Source organism: Pinus tabuliformis, chromosome 1_2 (assembly GCF_031772625.1).
Source record: "Pinus tabuliformis cultivar Carrire ecotype Pingquan chromosome 1_2, CPIR1, whole genome shotgun sequence".
Taxonomy (NCBI): domain Eukaryota; kingdom Viridiplantae; phylum Streptophyta; class Pinopsida; order Pinales; family Pinaceae; genus Pinus; species Pinus tabuliformis.
The window spans coordinates 888,141,430-888,147,560 of NC_142298.1; positions in this window are offsets into that span (position 1 = coordinate 888,141,430).

The following is a 6,131-nucleotide window of genomic DNA, read 5'->3' on the forward strand; positions in this document are numbered from 1 at the left end:
ACCAATATTTATTCATTCTTGAGGCTGCTGCCCCAGCGCAGCTATTAGATAGACATTTTTTCATTTATTTCAATAGATGTTAGGTTAGAAGCATTTATTTCTTCAGATCTGTCTCAGATCTGCTGTTGTAGATATTTTTTAGATATTTTCTCTATTTATACCACCCTCTGTATTGTGAAAAGGGTTGGTTGGTTGATTTCCTCTTTCGAGACTTGCGTTGTATATGTTGAGAGCTTCTGTAATCAAAGATTGCTGGAATATTTGCATCTGAACTGGCTGGTTGTGCTTTCAATGGCTGAAGAGCTTGATATGGAATTCTCATGCTTGCTCATGGTCCAATAAGTCTTTCCTCCCTCTGTTTATCAGCTTATATGTATTTGTATCATCTATATATCATAATCTAAGTTGCAGGAAGAAGGAATAGTTCAGACTTGGCTTCCATGCCCTCTGTGCTCAATTCTTGTAACTTTTCTATGTTTTCCTCTGAATTAGTGATGAATATGCATACTTAATTGATCATGTTCAAGCTATTTCTCGTTTCTGAATGTTGTCTAGGAAACTCTTCATTGCTCCTATTTAGCCTTCATCCACTTTCCCTCTTTGGCTGGATGAGAGATCCTTAATTGCCTCTCATCCCCTGACCTCCATTTCATCCTTGTTTCCAGCATTAATCATTGTGCCATGTGTAGCTATCCTGCTCCATATTCCTCTCTTCTACCCAAAGAAAACACATCCATCAGTTCACATTCATGGACTCCATGCCCAATGGTTTGAACTTCTTACACTTTGCATGCCAACTCTGTTTAAATAGATCAACCATCCCACCAAACTCAAACAAAACCCATGTGCATCACATCTAGCCTAAAATCATCCCTAAACAAAGCTAAATCCTAAAGAGAGAGTCCTCTCTGACTGCTGGTAGGCTAGGACCTGCACTCCAAATATTGGTTTGTGGTTACCTCGGCCGTATTCCCTTAGGAGTCAAAGGGAACAACCTGAGTGATAACAGTGTGGATGAATGTCTTCTAATGTACATTGTGCACGTACACATATGTACAATGGATGTAGGTGTATGTGTTGTATGTTAGGTGTAGGTGCATGCATTGCATGGTGTTGTATGGCATGTGTGGTTGTATGTGTGTGATGCACACTATGTGTATGTGCACCTGGTGGAGGAAAAGGCACTGGGTGTTTGCTGGAAGTGGCAACCAATCCATTGTGTGTAAAAAAGAACAAAGGCAAAATTAAGGATCGATTAAAGGATAAGTATCGGTATATTATTTCAATTTTATTATGCATGTGATTATGATTCTGATATATGATTATTACATGTGAATTATGATTCCGGTTTATGATGGTTACATGTGATTTATGATTTTGATTTATGATTATACATGAAGCTAGTTTGACTTGTTGTGACAGGAAGTAAATAGGATTGGAAGTGTGCCTTGTTAACGAGCTACCAATGAGGTATGATCTAAAGTTATTTCAATTTATTTTGAATCTAATGGAAATTATGTGCTTGGAACAGGAATGCATGAAAATGACCACTTGAGTGGTTGAAATCGACTATGAGAATTAGCAACAATGACAAAAGGAATTGGAACATGCAACAATATGTTGGTAAAGCACTTCAGGAACAGGGCCATTGTGGGACACTAGTACCCAATAGTGTCCATTGATTTACATGAGCATGCTATGATCGGTATGATGGTTTTGAGGTAGGTATATGCCTTGGTTTTTGTATCTTCCAATGCAAGGAAGCCTTGCCAAGGGATGGACTAACCAGGATGGGGGTGCCAGCGAAACTTGCAAGGTGAGTGACTTCATGGAAGGGGTGACCGAATTTCCTGAGGGACTATGCAATAGAGAAGGGAAGAAATGGGATGGATTTGTTTTGGTCATTATCATTCCCAAATGGAATCAGATGCACATTGGGAGTCCACCCTAGAACAATACGCTGGTAACTCTTCACTGAGAAGATAAGTGGCACAACATTGCAGCGCTAGACATTGGATGCAATTTTGACTGTGGTAGTAGATTCTGGACTTCCTGGGAAGGAGGTGAATCCTGGTACTACTTTGAGGGTGGAGGTGCGAGCCTCTAAATTCCCTTGTTGATTGATACGAGCATTTTATTCTCTTATTTGCTAGTTTAGAAGATGTGTATATGTGATTATTGTAAATACCATAATGAGTTGTGTTATAAAGCTCTACTATGCAGTATGTTTTCATGCTATCATAATGTTTTGTTTTAGCAGATGGTCATTGTAAATACTACAACGAGCTATGTTATAAAGCTCCATGGGCAGTAAATTTTGTTTTCAACATTCTTCTTGGTTATAGGTGTCATTGAGCACTGAGGATGGTGTTCCCCCAAGGGGGAGGGTTCTGTAAAAACCATGGTTAAAAACTCATGTTAAAATATAAAAGGCCACGGTGATGGGACATGTATTCCAAGATGAATGGTGGGGGAAACATCCTAGTGGGTGTTGATTTGGTTATTATGGACAAGGAAATTAGAAAAGGAAATGGCTAAGGTTTTAGAAAGGCATGACACATTAATTGGCATTTTATTTATGAAAAGAATGGAAATTAGGATAAAAATGAGGTGAAAGGTCACATTTTGCATGTGAGGAGGAAATTCAAGGAAAATAATGGAAAATGAAGACAATAGAGGCCTCATTCATAAAAAGGCTTCTGATGATCAGTGGGCAAGACTTGGTCAGTTTAGTTTTGGAGCTCTTTCATTATTCTCTCTCTCTCTCATACTCTTGGATAATTAGAGTTTTCTTGAAGCGCTCTTGGAGGGTGTGGCTTGCTTGGATTTTTGGAGCAAGAAGGCAAAGGAAGAATAGGAAAGCACAAGAGGGAATCAGGATCAACAACTACATCATATTTTCTTGCAGGTATCGAGTTACATGTATGATTTCTTCACTAGTTTTGGCATGCATAGAAAATGTATGTCGTTTCTTGGTCATGATCTGTCACTGGCATGGAGGATTGCCTAGATTGACAGTGGATTTTCCTATCCTTTCCATTTTCTGGATAGCCATGGTGTCGTGGGTTATTTTCTTTGTCTTCTGGTTGGTTCTCATCTTTCCTTACCTTGGGTTGAGCTATTAATTCCTGGAAGCCTTGGTTGGACAAATGCTCTGGAGCCCTATAATGACTTGGGTTGAGTTACTAGTCTCATAACCTTGGTTGGACAAATGCTCTGAAGCCTTGGAACGACTTGGGTTGAGTTACTATTCCCATAGTGTGGGTTGGACAAATGCTCCAAAGCCCTTGGTGGTTTGAGTTACTAGTCCCGTAGCCTTGGTTGGACAATCTCTTTGGAGCCTGGTAAAAGTTGTGGGTTGAGTTACTCGTCCCGTAACCTTGGTTGGATAAATACACTGGAGCTCGGTAAAAGTTGTGGGTTGAGTTACTAGTCCTGGAGCCAAGTTGGAACAAAGACTCTAGAGCCTTGGAAGGCTGGGATAGAGATCGATCTAATATTGGTTTTGTGATGTCCGACCGTGAGGTGGAATCACTGTTTGATGGGTTGAGGTGGATGGCCTCTGGAAGCCCTGGATGAGTTTTGATTGATGTGTTCTATGAGTTCCCACATTCATGCTTGGAATATGGCACGAGGGTGAATGGCTGAAGAGAGATTTGGCTCAACCATTCTATGGTCGGGTGGAACATGGAAGTCCCATCCCGGGTTTGGATTTTGCATCAATAATGAAAGGTTATTTCTCCTTGTATCTCTATGAGCATTATTATGGATTATAAGTGGTTTACATGGTTGTGATTTCATTGGTATTTTTGTCCGTACTATGCTGGTTATGTATGTATTTTATGACAACAGTTATGTATGGATCTCATCATGTTCTTATGTGTTATTGAATGATCAATGTATCTATGACCTAATGAATAAAATGACAACTAATGTGATAAAGAAACAATGCTTCGTAGCGAATCTCAGATAAGTATGAGACCTGTATTCTTATATTTGTTATTTACACCTATAGGTTTCATATTTACCAAGTGTTTGACAAAATGCCTATCATGGTTAGTTTTGGTTAGGTCAAACCCTTGATCAAGTTTTTTGTTAGAGACTTTTACCTTAGTGTCATTTAATTTCTTGGAGAGTCTCTTCAAGTTCTAGGCATTAGTTTGGAGAGTAGCCCTGAAAACTGGCTTAAATCTCGCACTCTCTGGCACAAAACTGGTTGATAGAGATTGCAGTCTCTCAATTGTAGGCATTGTGGGAGTGATTATAGGTTTACAATGGCATGCATGCCTTCTCATGGGAGCGAATCTAGATTTAATTCATGTAAATGCTAGGCTAACTCAAGGGTTGGGCACATGGAGTGGTGGGTTAACTACTAGGGGTCCTAAAGCACCTGAGGGAGGTATGTGTGTTGTGTTTTCGTCGATTCAATTTCCTTAAGGTTACCTAGGAGGTTGAATGATATCATAGTAGTCTATCATCGCATGTTTACCCCAGCTAGTTGGTTGCTTGGGTAGATGTTGGAGGAGGTTGTTACAATTACAATATTCTGATTGGCCTTTAGGCCCTTCTGCTTAGCTTCTTATGACATATCCACCATAGGACCATTGCCTGTGATCATCAGTATAACACTTAGGTTTTAAGTCCTTTAGCATCCTGTCGAGGACCTTTCTCCTCATGTTATTGCTCTGCACCCTTAGTTTTCTGGGCTCCATGACCAAGCGCCAACAACATCGGAAGCTTCACATATCATAAATTTATACAAAATTCATTTAAAGCGAAGTTCCAAAATATCCAACCTTCGATATGCTCCACAACACTTAGGTGCTAATCTTTGCTCTACTCCCTTGGCTCTATTAGTTTCCTCAACCAACCACCAACACATCAAAGCCCCTTTTATCCTGTCTTTTTCAAGTATCAAGTGTTACAAAGTGTCGACATCCTCAACCTCAAATATGTGATCTCCGATATGACATCATCACTCTAATGTGGCAACTCCTTAGAGGTGACATGTGTCACCTGGTTATGTCCCATGAGACCACCCAATGTGGTTGAGTTTGCCACATGTCCTACCATATTGCCACATCATGCTGACATCAGCTACCATTGTACTTTATCAGAGCCAATCATATCCTGCCATGTGTCCTTATCAGAGCCAAACAGACATTTCCATTTGTCCTTATTATATCCAGTCACATGTGGCCATGTGTCCTACTAGAGGAGAGAGAAAAGGAATCATCAACCTTTGGTTTTACGATGAAATCCTTCATTAATCCTTTATCAGCGTTTCAGCAGGTTTTTAATGCTATCGGTGCTGCACCCATATCACAACTTTTAAAAGGTTCTCCCATTCAGAAGTTCCAACTCCCCAATCACCGATATGCCTGATTCTCTGATGTGCTAATCTCCTCCAAGTTTCGATGTTGTGACCGCCGATCTTCATTGTCTCTGGACTTCCGATATGAGATGCGCCTATATGCTTGATGCTCTGATGTTGCGATGTGCTGGTATGCTTGACCTGAAATATGTGATTGCCGATATGGCTAATTCCCTAATGTTGTGCTCACCAATATCTCTAGACCTCATATATTCGATATGCTGATATGCCAGACCGTTGATCTTCGATACATCGATATTCTTTCCTGCCTAAGGCTTCAAATCTCTGAACTTCAACAGGCCATAACTTTTGATCTAGGAATCCATTTCTGGACTTTTGCATATTGTTGGAAATCTCCTCCAGAGCACTTTCCAGTGGAGAGGATCTGATGTAGGCTTTAAGACCATATTCTACCTATAATATGACCCCAAACTCTCTGCCACTCTTCTACTCCTTGACTCTCTGGACAATTGAAATCACACCCACCATGGTGATCCTTTGCATGAAGCTTGCAGCTATCATGGACTTCCATCTAGTCCATCGTTGTAATCATAAATTTATGGATTTTCCAATAAGAATGCTACTGTGATGATTTTCTACATGAAGCCTGCAGCTACCATGAGATTCCTCCCAGGCCATCGCTGCCAACATTTGTTGTAATAAGCATCCTAGCTAGTCTGGTTGACATCAATGCCAACACTCCTGACAATAGTTAGGCACTGCTCTTGCCAACAGTTAGGCAATACCAACTACCCAA